Raw genomic sequence first — 14,977 nt, 5'->3', positions numbered from 1 at the left:
ATTGTGCCCACATCTTCATGCAACGTTTCGGCTCTAGCTGAGCCTTTCTCAAGCAGTGCACAGACCTCATTACAGCGTATATATAGGAATAACTTCCCATCATCCCCCATCCCCAGCCAATTAGTGAATCCCATTATTTCATAAGTGATTACATTTCATTTACATGTGCATTGGTGCCAGCGGTGTACTATTAAAATACATATAGCAGCTCATTCGTACAGTTACCTTAGGAGAGACATAACACTCATGGAGGAAGCAGCATGTGTATTCGGCGTCCTCAAAGCGCTACTGCGCATGTCAGAGCCTCACTTTGTGTATATCAACCACATGTTCGGTGGGGAGCCAATCGGAGTCCTTGTGACTATGTGACGTCACGCGCATGCGCAGTAGCGCTCGAACTCTCCATCTTGGATAAGAAATAGAGCGGCTTCATTAGCCCCCTGCGCCTGCGCCAAAGCCCTAATGATTGCGATCTAACTAGAGATCATGCCATGGCCTCTATAGTGTCGCTTAAGATACAATATACTGAAGAATGTCCATAGATATTATTAAAATAACAGCTACCTATAGGAAAGCCGTCATAAAGTAAATACAGAGTTTTTTATATATAAAATCCTCTCCGTATATGAGAATTTATAGAACGTTCCACATTCATTAATAATGTTGTTAAAAATATATAGTATTATCAATAAACCACCTAAATATTTACAGGGGCTACCCCGCTCTTTGTATGCCATATGGACTTGTATATACTGTGCCTAATCCTACTATGAATTACCAGGGGGTGTCTTGATTCAGACCCCCACCTGGCACTCATACGGTGTCTCAAGGCTGCTCCTCACCCCTCCGGACAAGGAGCCTCCACATATGACCTCCGTATTGTAGGAGCACACTGGTCCTGGCTGATATGAACGGAAAGTGGTTTCATCTCTGAAATTACCCAAATTACATATTGCAACTACCCCTTTATGGCCATAGCATCAAATAACTAAAAAATTATAAAAGACAAGAAGGGCAATTTTGATAATTTATTATTTTTTTGCCTCCCACCATCCATGTGCATATTACAAAATGAATTCAAAGAAAATATACTGGAAGAGATATACTCAAAAGTAATACATATATGTACTATAAATATGTATATTTATTAGGCAAATTATTCCTCCAGGATGTATGTCTCTCCAATTAGGATCTTCCATAGCATTAAACAGCAACAGTACCTGGACAAAACATATACAGAATAAAATTAGGAACATACTTATAAACAGAGTATTCCCAAATATAATACATACAATAAATACCCAACCTTTAATTATACTCTGTCAATGTAGAAACGTTATCTTATATAATAGTATGTAGTTTAAAATCTGCATTAAGACCCATTGGCCTAAGTGTGTTCAACTTGTAGATCCACATCATTTCTTTTTTACGGAGAACCAGCTCCCTATCACCCCCCCTCCTACTAATTGGTACCCTATCAATTATTTTAAATTTTAGATCCTTTTCCGAATGATTACATTCCACAAAATGTTTAGGGACCGGGAGATCGGTCCTCTTTTTCCTAATGGAATATCGATGCTGGTTCATTCGTACTTTAAATTCACACGTCGTTTCTCCGACGTACCACAACTTGCACGGACACATCAAGAGATACACTACATAATCTGAGCTGCATGTCAAATAGTGTTTAATATCAAATTTTTTCTTTGTTTGCGGATGTTCAAATGTGGCTCCCTTCACCATAAAGGTGCAGTTCACACAGTTTAAACATGGAAAACAACCCGTTTTTTCTATACCTGTTATGGATAATTGTCTGCTCTTTTTCTTCGGACCAATATCAGACTTAACCAGAAAATCTTTAATGTTCTTATTGCGTCTATAGGAATATAGCGGCGGTAGTTGCAATTCTTTTATGCCAGGCAGGCATCTGCCAAGCATACCCCAATGTTTGCTAATCACTTTAGCTACCTCTCTACTCTCTTCACCATATGTGGTGACAAAGGGGACTCTCATTTGTTTCCTCTCACGTCCATCATTTTTCTTTTTATGGATAAGTTCAACCCTACTCTCCTTTAGTACCCTATTTTTAGTTGTTTCCAATAATTGCATAGGGTAACCCCTAGCTAGAAATTTTTTCACCAGTACATCCACCACTTCATCCACATCTTTTTCTTCCTTGACAATCCGCCTAACTCTAAGTAGTTGGCTCAGTGGAATAGATTTTACCATGGACCGCGGGTGTTGGCTATCATAGAGTAACAGATTGTTTTTATCTGTGTTTTTCACAAACAATGTGGTACTAAGTTGCCCCTCTTTCAGACTGACCAATACATCTAAAAATTGAATTTCTTCTTTGGACTTTACAAGTGTAAATTTGATAGTATTATCTATGGTGTTTAAGTACTGAAAAAATTCTTCCAATTCACCCTGGGTACCCGTCCAAAGGAGGAAGACATCATCTATGTATCTCCACCACACCAAAACATGTCGGAAGTGGTGGGATACATAGACGAGGTCCTCCTCCAGGACCTCCATGACCAAATTAGCGTACGCGGGGGCCATATTGGCCCCCATGGCCGTTCCTCGCTTTTGCGTATAAAACGCGTCACCGAACATAAAATAATTTCGTTTCAGGATGATCTCTAACATTTTTAAGAGAAAAGCTCTGCCTTCAGATGTACACCTATTTTGGTTGAGTTTATTACCTATTGCTTTTAAACCCTGTTCATGGTCTATTGCAGTGTAAAGGGACACCACGTCGAAGGATGCTAAAATGACCTCCCCTTCTACCTGGAGTGCCTCCAATTTACTCAGGAAATCCGTCGTATCTCTAATATACGATTTGCACTCTCTGACCATCGGGTTTAATATCCTATCTAAGAAGATACCCATTTTGTTAAAGATTGACCCCACCCCCGAGACTATGGGGCGTCCCGGGGGATTAATTAGGGTCTTATGTATTTTCGGTGTTATATACAGCACCGGAGTGCGTGGGTTTTCTTCTAATAGAAAATCAAACAAGTCCTGGTCAATCACACCCGAATCTAGTGCCTCCTTCAGGCAGGCCTTAATATCTTTCATGATAGCAAATTTAGGATCACCATCCATTCTCAGATATACTTCTTCATCCATCAACTGTCTAGATATTTCAGCAATATACATTTCCTTGTCCATGATGACGACAGCGCCCCCTTTATCCGCGGGTTTCACCACTATGTCGCCATCATGGACAAGTTCCTGCAATGCCTCAAACTCCTCTTTCTGGATGTTTGGATGTGAATACTCGTTTTTTGCCTTAGTTTTTAATTGTTCGATGTCACCCTTTACTACTCGTTCAAAAGCCTCAATAATAGCCGAGCTTGTAGGTGGTAAAAAAGCACTCCCTTTTCTTAGTTGTACACCATTTAAATCAAATTCACTTGTTTTGATTTTTCTATTAATATCTTTATCGTTAAACCACTCTCTCAGTTTAATCTGTCTGAAAAACCGTTCCAGATCTATTTGTAGTTCGAACCAGTCTATATGTGAACATGGGCTAAAACTTAATCCTTTACTCAACACAGAAATTTGCATATCTGTTAATACCTTCTTGGAGATATTCACTATGAGGTCTGTTCCCTCCTTCTGAGGTTCAATGTCTTTTGGGGTTGAGTTTTGTTTTTTTCTAATTTCTTTTTGCCTCCGATGCTGGCGCTTGCCTCCGCGTCTTTTTCTTCCTCTACAGTGTTCACTAGATCTATAAGGAACAAAATCATTATTTGCATAACCATCATTTTTAAAGTACATTTCTTTTATGCCCAAAGGACCTCTTTTCTTCCATGATGCTTTAATATTATCCGTTTGCCAAGAATATACACGGCCAGTCTCATAGTCACCAATATCCCGACTCCATTTTTTTCTCTTAATTTCCTCCAATTCTCCACGAAATTTGCACATATCTTTTTCAATTTTGTCTTTAAACACTGTCCAATCATCTTTTTTCAATATTTCCAGCATTTTTTTCTCCATTTCCTCAATATTATGTTGTATTTTTTTCACCTCATCTTGCAAAAACTCTATATTGAGTAACATGATATCCATGGCATACTTGTTAGATATCTGAGCAAACCTACTGCAAAATGCCACATTCCCAGCAAACAAATTAGGGCGTATATTTGATCTCAAGCCTCTAGGTATCTTGCGCTCCTTTAGATAATGTCCCAATGTGGTTAAATGTAGTTGTGAGCTAATCAGACGTTTTTTGTCATTCACATATTTATGTTTCATATCAATTTGTGAGGGTATTTTCAAGAAAGCTGCATCCCCCTCTATATTGCTCAGAATACGTTCCTCATCTTCCAAAGTATAATTAAAAACCCCCGGGTCCATGGTAAATCCATCCATGTTCCCAAAAAATGACTTAAGGATGTTAGAGAAAGTCAATAAATAAATGATAAATGTGCAAAAATTTCCCGACAAGAACATAATAGAAAAAATGGAACAGCACACTCCACTACTTATCTTCGGGTGCAGAGCCCAGACAACCCGTCCTCGGTTGTTTCCAATTCATATACTTCGCAAAAACAGGCAGCACTCCATGGTCTTTAGGTAAATATGCAGATGTTTATTGTGCCCACATCTTCATGCAACGTTTCGGCTCTAGCTGAGCCTTTCTCAAGCAGTGCACAGACCTCATTACAGCGTATATATAGGAATAACTTCCCATCATCCCCCATCCCCAGCCAATTAGTGAATCCCATTATTTCATAAGTGATTACATTTCATTTACATGTGCATTGGTGCCAGCGGTGTACTATTAAAATACATATAGCAGCTCATTCGTACAGTTACCTTAGGAGAGACATAACACTCATGGAGGAAGCAGCATGTGTATTCGGCGTCCTCAAAGCGCTACTGCGCATGTCAGAGCCTCACTTTGTGTATATCAACCACATGTTCGGTGGGGAGCCAATCGGAGTCCTTGTGACTATGTGACGTCACGCGCATGCGCAGTAGCGCTCGAACTCTCCATCTTGGATAAGAAATAGAGCGGCTTCATTAGCCCCCTGCGCCTGCGCCAAAGCCCTAATGATTGCGATCTAACTAGAGATCATGCCATGGCCTCTATAGTGTCGCTTAAGATACAATATACTGAAGAATGTCCATAGATATTATTAAAATAACAGCTACCTATAGGAAAGCCGTCATAAAGTAAATACAGAGTTTTTTATATATAAAATCCTCTCCGTATATGAGAATTTATAGAACGTTCCACATTCATTAATAATGTTGTTAAAAATATATAGTATTATCAATAAACCACCTAAATATTTACAGGGGCTACCCCGCTCTTTGTATGCCATATGGACTTGTGTCATGATCTCTGCAGGCAGAGATCATAGCAAGCCTATAGAGGGACAAGCTCTCGGAAGATGGAACTATACTGACCATGAACTAAGCCTGCCGCGCAACTAGAAATAGCCAGGTAGCATTTCCTATTTATTGCTAGATGCCCAGCTCTGGCCTAAGACCTAAATAGCTAGCAGAGGGAAATATAAGACCTGGCTCACCTCTAGAGAAATATTCCAAAGAAGACAGTAGCCCCCCACATATAATGACGGTGAGTTCAGATGAAACAACAAACGCAGCAGGAAAATAGTCTTAGCAAATTTGAGGTCCGCTTACTAGATAGCAGAAGACAGATAGTATACTTTCATGGTCAGCAGAAAAACACTAACAAAACACCATCCAGAGATTACCTTAAACTCTGGCATTAACTCATAACACCAGAGTAGCAATCCCTGATCAACGAGAGCTTTCCAGACACAGTAACAAAACTTCAGCTGTGAACTGGAACAAATAGGCAAAACGAAACATGGACAAAAGTCCAACTTATCTAGTAGTTGTCAGAAGCAGGAACAAGCACTGAGAGGCATCAGATAACATTGTTGACCGGCAAGAAACCACCAGAGAAATGAGCTTAAATAGCGACACCCACTACTGATGGAAACAGGTGAAACAGGAAAGAGGATGACAAGTCCAATTCCACAAGCGGCCACCGGGGGAGCCCAGAATCCAAATTCACAACAGTACCCCCCCCTCAAGGAGGGGGCACCGAACCCTCACCAGATCCACCAGGGCGACCAGGATGAGCCCTATGGAAGGCACGAACAAGATCAGAAGCATGAACATCAGATGCATTGACCCAAGAATTATCCTCCTGGCCGTAACCCTTCCAATTGACCAGATACTGGAGTCTCCGTCTGGAAACACGAGAGTCCAAAATTTTCTCCACAACGTACTCCAACTCACCCTCAACCAACACCGGAGCAGGAGGCTCAACTGAAGGTACAACAGGTACCTCATACCTGCGCAATAACGACCGATGAAAAACGTTATGAATGGAAAAGGACGCAGGGAGGTCCAAACGGAAAGAAACAGGATTAAGAATCTCCAATATTCTATAAGGGCCGATGAACCGAGGTTTAAACTTAGGAGAAGAGACCCTCATAGGGACAAAACGAGAAGACAACCACACCAAATCTCCAACACAAAGCCGAGAACCAACACGACGATGACGGTTGGCAAAACGCTGAGTCTTCTCCTGGGACAACTTCAAATTGTCCATAACCTGCCCCCAGATGTGATGCAATCTCTCCACCACCGCATCCACTCCAGGACAATCCGAGGATTCCACCTGACCGGAGGAAAATCGAGGGTGAAACCCCGAATTACAGAAAAACGGGGACACCAAGGTGGAAGAGCTGGCCCGATTATTGAGGGCGAACTCTGCCAATGGCAAAAAAGCAACCCAATCATCCTGGTCAGCAGAGACAAAACACCTCAGATATGTCTCCAGGGTCTGATTAGTCCGCTCGGTCTGGCCATTAGTCTGAGGGTGAAAAGCAGATGAAAAAGACAAATCTATGCCCATCCTAGCACAGAATGCCCGCCAAAATCTAGACACAAATTGGGTACCTCTGTCAGAAACAATATTCTCAGGAATACCGTGCAATCGGACAACATTCTGAAAAAACAGAGGAACCAACTCAGAAGAAGAAGGCAACTTGGGCAGAGGAACCAAATGGACCATTTTAGAGAAACGGTCACAGACCACCCAGATGACAGACATCTTCTGGGAAACAGGCAGATCTGAAATAAAATCCATCGAGATGTGTGTCCAAGGCCTCTTAGGAATAGGCAAGGGCAACAGCAGTCCGCTAGCCCGAGAACTACAAGACTTGGCCCGAGCACAAATGTCACATGACTGCACAAAGACTCGCACATCTCGTGACAGGGAAGGCCACCAGAAGGATCTTGCCACCAAATCCCTGGTACCAAAAATTCCGGGATGACCTGCCAATGCAGAAGAATGTACCTCAGAGATGACTCTACTGGTCCAATCATCCGGAACAAACAGTCTATCAGGCGGACAACGATCCGGTCTATCCGCCTGAAACTCTTGCAAGGACCGCCGCAGATCAGGAGAAACGGCCGACAAAATTACTCCCTCCCTAAGGATACCTGTGGGTTCAGCATTACCAGGAGAGTCCGGGTCAAAACTCCTAGAAAGGGCATCTGCCTTAACATTCTTAGAACCCGGTAGGTATGACACCACAAAATTAAAGCGAGAAAAAAATAAAGACCAGCGCGCCTGTCTAGGATTCAGGCGCCTGGCAGTCTCAAGATAAATCAAATTTTTGTGGTCAGTCAATACCACCACCTGATGCTTAGCCCCCTCTAGCCAATGGCGCCACTCCTCAAACGCCCACTTCATGGCCAAAAGCTCCCTATTCCCAACATCATAATTCCGCTCTGCGGGCGAAAATTTGCGAGAAAAGAAGGCACAAGGCCTAATGACGGAGCAGTCGGAACCTTTCTGCGACAACACTGCCCCAGCTCCGATCTCCGAAGCGTCAACCTCAACCTGAAAAGGCAGATTCACATCAGGCTGACGTAACACAGGGGCAGAGGCAAAACGGTGCTTAAGCTCCTGAAAGGCCTCTACAGCATGAGGGGACCAATTAGCAACATCAGCGCCATGTCTGGTCAAATCAGTCAGTGGTTTAACGACATCCGAAAAACCAGCAATAAATCGGCGGTAAAAGTTGGCAAAGCCCAAAAATCTCTGAAGACCCTTAAGAGAGGAGGGCTGAGTCCAGTCACAAATAGCTTGCACCTTGACGGGATCCATCTCAATGGAAGAGGGAGAAAAAATATACCCCAAAAAGGAAATTTTCTGGACCCCAAAAACGCACTTAGACCCCTTGCCTGATCCGCACCAAATTATACGCCCCACGAAGATCAATTTTAGAGAACCACTTAGCACCCTCTATACGAGCAAACAAATCAGTAAGCAATGGCAATGGGTATTGGTACTTAACAGTGATCTTATTCAGAAGCCGATAATCAATACATGGTCTCAAAGAGCCGTCCTTTTTTGAGACAAAGAAAAACCCAGCTCCCAAGGGAGAAGAAGATGGACGAATATGTCCCTTTTCCAAAGACTCCTTTATATATTCCCGCATAGCAGCATGTTCCGGCACAGACAGATTAAACAAACGACCCTTTGGATATTTGCAACCCGGTATCAAATCTATGGCACAATCGCACTCACGGTGCGGAGGTAACGACCCAAGCTTGGGTTCGTCAAAGACGTCTTGATAATCTGAGAGGAACTCAGGGACTTCAGAGGGAATGGACGACGAAATAGAAACCAAAGGTAAGTCCCCATGAATACCCTTACATCCCCAGCTCAACACAGACATTGCTCTCCAGTCCAAGACTGGATTGTGAGACTGCAACCATGGCAATCCCAGTACCAAATCGTCATGTAAATTATACAGCACCAGGAAACGAATAATCTCCTGGTGATCCAGATTGATACGCATGGTTACTTGTGTCCAGTATTGTGGTTTATTATTAGCCAATGGGGTGGAGTCAATCCCCTTCAGAGGAATAAGAGTCTCCAAAGGCTCTAAATCAAAACCACAACGATTGGCAAAGGACCAATCCATAAGACTCAGAGCGGCGCCAGAGTCAACATAGGCGTCCGTGGCAATGGATGACAAAGAGCAAATCAGGGTTACAGACAAAATAAACTTAGACTGAATGGTGCCAATGGAAACAGACTTATCAAGCTTCTTTGTAGGCCTAGAGCATGCTGATATAACATGAGTAGAATCCCCACAATAGAAGCACAATCCATTCTTCCGTCTAAAATTCTGTCGCTCGCTCCTGGACAGAATTCTATCACACTGCATACTTTCTGGCGTCTTTTCCATAGACACCGCCAGATGGTGCACCGGTTTGCGCTCCCGCAGACGCCTATCAATCTGAATAGCCATTGTCATGGACTCATTCAGACCTGCAGGCACAGGGAACCCCACCATAACATCCTTAACGGCATCAGAGAGACCTTCTCTGAAAGTTGCCGCCAAGGCGCACTCATTCCACTGAGTAAGCACAGACCATTTACGGAATTTTTGGCAGTAAACCTCAGCTTCGTCTTGCCCCTGAGATAGTGCCATCAAAGTTTTTTCTGCCTGAAGTTCCAAATGAGGTTCCTCATAAAGCAAACCCAAGGCCAGAAAAAACGCATCCACATCGCGCAACGCAGGATCCCCTGCTGGCAATGAGAAGGCCCAATCTTGAGGGTCACCCCTGAGCAAGGAAATCACAATCCTAACCTGCTGAGCAGGGTCTCCAGCTGAACGAGACTTCAGGGACAAATAAAGCTTACAATTATTTCGGAAATTCTGGAAGCTAGCTCTATTCCCTGTGAAGAACTCCGGCAAAGGAATTCTCGGCTCAGATACTGGAGCATGTACCACAAAATCTTGTAAATTTTGTACTTTCGTGATGAGATTATTCAAACCCGCAGTTACACTCTGAAGATCCATTATTGTCAGGTGCACACAGAGCCATACAGAGATTAGGAGGAGAGAGAGAAAAAAGACTGCAGCAAGGCAAACTGGAGGAAAAAAAAAAAAAAAAAAAAAAAAATTCCAGCAGACTTCTTATAACTCTCCTTTCTCAACCTGGGTCTTTAACACTTTACAGGCCGGTCAAACTGTCATGATCTCTGCAGGCAGAGATCATAGCAAGCCTATAGAGGGACAAGCTCTCGGAAGATGGAACTATACTGACCATGAACTAAGCCTGCCGCGCAACTAGAAATAGCCAGGTAGCATTTCCTATTTATTGCTAGATGCCCAGCTCTGGCCTAAGACCTAAATAGCTAGCAGAGGGAAATATAAGACCTGGCTCACCTCTAGAGAAATATTCCAAAGAAGACAGTAGCCCCCCACATATAATGACGGTGAGTTCAGATGAAACAACAAACGCAGCAGGAAAATAGTCTTAGCAAATTTGAGGTCCGCTTACTAGATAGCAGAAGACAGATAGTATACTTTCATGGTCAGCAGAAAAACACTAACAAAACACCATCCAGAGATTACCTTAAACTCTGGCATTAACTCATAACACCAGAGTAGCAATCCCTGATCAACGAGAGCTTTCCAGACACAGTAACAAAACTTCAGCTGTGAACTGGAACAAATAGGCAAAACGAAACATGGACAAAAGTCCAACTTATCTAGTAGTTGTCAGAAGCAGGAACAAGCACTGAGAGGCATCAGATAACATTGTTGACCGGCAAGAAACCACCAGAGAAATGAGCTTAAATAGCGACACCCACTACTGATGGAAACAGGTGAAACAGGAAAGAGGATGACAAGTCCAATTCCACAAGCGGCCACCGGGGGAGCCCAGAATCCAAATTCACAACAGACTTGTATATACTGTGCCTAATCCTACTATGAATTACCAGGGGGTGTCTTGATTCAGACCCCCACCTGGCACTCATACGGTGTCTCAAGGCTGCTCCTCACCCCTCCGGACAAGGAGCCTCCACATATGACCTCCGTATTGTAGGAGCACACTGGTCCTGGCTGATATGAACGGAAAGTGGTTTCATCTCTGAAATTACCCAAATTACATATTGCAACTACCCCTTTATGGCCATAGCATCAAATAACTAAAAAATTATAAAAGACAAGAAGGGCAATTTTGATAATTTATTATTTTTTTGCCTCCCACCATCCATGTGCATATTACAAAATGAATTCAAAGAAAATATACTGGAAGAGATATACTCAAAAGTAATACATATATGTACTATAAATATGTATATTTATTAGGCAAATTATTCCTCCAGGATGTATGTCTCTCCAATTAGGATCTTCCATAGCATTAAACAGCAACAGTACCTGGACAAAACATATACAGAATAAAATTAGGAACATACTTATAAACAGAGTATTCCCAAATATAATACATACAATAAATACCCAACCTTTAATTATACTCTGTCAATGTAGAAACGTTATCTTATATAATAGTATGTAGTTTAAAATCTGCATTAAGACCCATTGGCCTAAGTGTGTTCAACTTGTAGATCCACATCATTTCTTTTTTACGGAGAACCAGCTCCCTATCACCCCCCCTCCTACTAATTGGTACCCTATCAATTATTTTAAATTTTAGATCCTTTTCCGAATGATTACATTCCACAAAATGTTTAGGGACCGGGAGATCGGTCCTCTTTTTCCTAATGGAATATCGATGCTGGTTCATTCTTACTTTAAATTCACACGTCGTTTCTCCGACGTACCACAACTTGCACGGACACATCAAGAGATACACTACATAATCTGAGCTGCATGTCAAATAGTGTTTAATATCAAATTTTTTCTTTGTTTGCGGATGTTCAAATGTGGCTCCCTTCACCATAAAGGTGCAGTTCACACAGTTTAAACATGGAAAACAACCCGTTTTTTCTATACCTGTTATGGATAATTGTCTGCTCTTTTTCTTCGGACCAATATCAGACTTAACCAGAAAATCTTTAATGTTCTTATTGCGTCTATAGGAATATAGCGGCGGTAGTTGCAATTCTTTTATGCCAGGCAGGCATCTGCCAAGCATACCCCAATGTTTGCTAATCACTTTAGCTACCTCTCTACTCTCTTCACCATATGTGGTGACAAAGGGGACTCTCATTTGTTTCCTCTCACGTCCATCATTTTTCTTTTTATGGATAAGTTCAACCCTACTCTCCTTTAGTACCCTATTTTTAGTTGTTTCCAATAATTGCATAGGGTAACCCCTAGCTAGAAATTTTTTCACCAGTACATCCACCACTTCATCCACATCTTTTTCTTCCTTGACAATCCGCCTAACTCTAAGTAGTTGGCTCAGTGGAATAGATTTTACCATGGACCGCGGGTGTTGGCTATCATAGAGTAACAGATTGTTTTTATCTGTGTTTTTCACAAACAATGTGGTACTAAGTTGCCCCTCTTTCAGACTGACCAATACATCTAAAAATTGAATTTCTTCTTTGGACTTTACAAGTGTAAATTTGATAGTATTATCTATGGTGTTTAAGTACTGAAAAAATTCTTCCAATTCACCCTGGGTACCCGTCCAAAGGAGGAAGACATCATCTATGTATCTCCACCACACCAAAACATGTCGGAAGTGGTGGGATACATAGACGAGGTCCTCCTCCAGGACCTCCATGACCAAATTAGCGTACGCGGGGGCCATATTGGCCCCCATGGCCGTTCCTCGCTTTTGCGTATAAAACGCGTCACCGAACATAAAATAATTTCGTTTCAGGATGATCTCTAACATTTTTAAGAGAAAAGCTCTGCCTTCAGATGTACACCTATTTTGGTTGAGTTTATTACCTATTGCTTTTAAACCCTGTTCATGGTCTATTGCAGTGTAAAGGGACACCACGTCGAAGGATGCTAAAATGACCTCCCCTTCTACCTGGAGTGCCTCCAATTTACTCAGGAAATCCGTCGTATCTCTAATATACGATTTGCACTCTCTGACCATCGGGTTTAATATCCTATCTAAGAAGATACCCATTTTGTTAAAGATTGACCCCACCCCCGAGACTATGGGGCGTCCCGGGGGATTAATTAGGGTCTTATGTATTTTCGGTGTTATATACAGCACCGGAGTGCGTGGGTTTTCTTCTAATAGAAAATCAAACAAGTCCTGGTCAATCACACCCGAATCTAGTGCCTCCTTCAGGCAGGCCTTAATATCTTTCATGATAGCAAATTTAGGATCACCATCCATTCTCAGATATACTTCTTCATCCATCAACTGTCTAGATATTTCAGCAATATACATTTCCTTGTCCATGATGACGACAGCGCCCCCTTTATCCGCGGGTTTCACCACTATGTCGCCATCATGGACAAGTTCCTGCAATGCCTCAAACTCCTCTTTCTGGATGTTTGGATGTGAATACTCGTTTTTTGCCTTAGTTTTTAATTGTTCGATGTCACCCTTTACTACTCGTTCAAAAGCCTCAATAATAGCCGAGCTTGTAGGTGGTAAAAAAGCACTCCCTTTTCTTAGTTGTACACCATTTAAATCAAATTCACTTGTTTTGATTTTTCTATTAATATCTTTATCGTTAAACCACTCTCTCAGTTTAATCTGTCTGAAAAACCGTTCCAGATCTATTTGTAGTTCGAACCAGTCTATATGTGAACATGGGCTAAAACTTAATCCTTTACTCAACACAGAAATTTGCATATCTGTTAATACCTTCTTGGAGATATTCACTATGAGGTCTGTTCCCTCCTTCTGAGGTTCAATGTCTTTTGGGGTTGAGTTTTGTTTTTTTCTAATTTCTTTTTGCCTCCGATGCTGGCGCTTGCCTCCGCGTCTTTTTCTTCCTCTACAGTGTTCACTAGATCTATAAGGAACAAAATCATTATTTGCATAACCATCATTTTTAAAGTACATTTCTTTTATGCCCAAAGGACCTCTTTTCTTCCATGATGCTTTAATATTATCCGTTTGCCAAGAATATACACGGCCAGTCTCATAGTCACCAATATCCCGACTCCATTTTTTTCTCTTAATTTCCTCCAATTCTCCACGAAATTTGCACATATCTTTTTCAATTTTGTCTTTAAACACTGTCCAATCATCTTTTTTCAATATTTCCAGCATTTTTTTCTCCATTTCCTCAATATTATGTTGTATTTTTTTCACCTCATCTTGCAAAAACTCTATATTGAGTAACATGATATCCATGGCATACTTGTTAGATATCTGAGCAAACCTACTGCAAAATGCCACATTCCCAGCAAACAAATTAGGGCGTATATTTGATCTCAAGCCTCTAGGTATCTTGCGCTCCTTTAGATAATGTCCCAATGTGGTTAAATGTAGTTGTGAGCTAATCAGACGTTTTTTGTCATTCACATATTTATGTTTCATATCAATTTGTGAGGGTATTTTCAAGAAAGCTGCATCCCCCTCTATATTGCTCAGAATACGTTCCTCATCTTCCAAAGTATAATTAAAAACCCCCGGGTCCATGGTAAATCCATCCATGTTCCCAAAAAATGACTTAAGGATGTTAGAGAAAGTCAATAAATAAATGATAAATGTGCAAAAATTTCCCGACAAGAACATAATAGAAAAAATGGAACAGCACACTCCACTACTTATCTTCGGGTGCAGAGCCCAGACAACCCGTCCTCGGTTGTTTCCAATTCATATACTTCGCAAAAACAGGCAGCACTCCATGGTCTTTAGGTAAATATGCAGATGTTTATTGTGCCCACATCTTCATGCAACGTTTCGGCTCTAGCTGAGCCTTTCTCAAGCAGTGCACAGACCTCATTACAGCGTATATATAGGAATAACTTCCCATCATCCCCCATCCCCAGCCAATTAGTGAATCCCATTATTTCATAAGTGATTACATTTCATTTACATGTGCATTGGTGCCAGCGGTGTACTATTAAAATACATATAGCAGCTCATTCGTACAGTTACCTTAGGAGAGACATAACACTCATGGAGGAAGCAGCATGTGTATTCGGCGTCCTCAAAGCGCTACTGCGCATGTCAGAGCCTCACTTTGTGTATATCAACCACATGTTCGGTGGGGAGC

At 41.8% G+C, this 14,977-nt stretch overlaps 1 long non-coding RNA gene across 1 annotated transcript; it reads right to left on the bottom strand.

The window, feature by feature from the left end:
* Positions 1-1,151: 1,151 nt before the first annotated feature.
* Positions 1,152-13,876, bottom strand: LOC143784934 (uncharacterized). The gene is made up of 3 exons (XR_013217922.1): positions 13,615-13,876; positions 3,586-3,736; positions 1,152-1,220 (listed from the first exon to the last, which is right to left on the bottom strand). It is a non-coding gene; the product is annotated as an uncharacterized LOC143784934 (long non-coding RNA).
* Positions 13,877-14,977: the final 1,101 nt, after the last annotated feature.

Source organism: Ranitomeya variabilis, chromosome 7 (genome assembly GCF_051348905.1).
Source record: "Ranitomeya variabilis isolate aRanVar5 chromosome 7, aRanVar5.hap1, whole genome shotgun sequence".
Classification (NCBI taxonomy): Eukaryota; Metazoa; Chordata; class Amphibia; order Anura; family Dendrobatidae; genus Ranitomeya; species Ranitomeya variabilis.
Note: the sequence above shows the minus strand (reverse complement) of the source record. Positions and strands in the feature narration are given on the sequence as shown.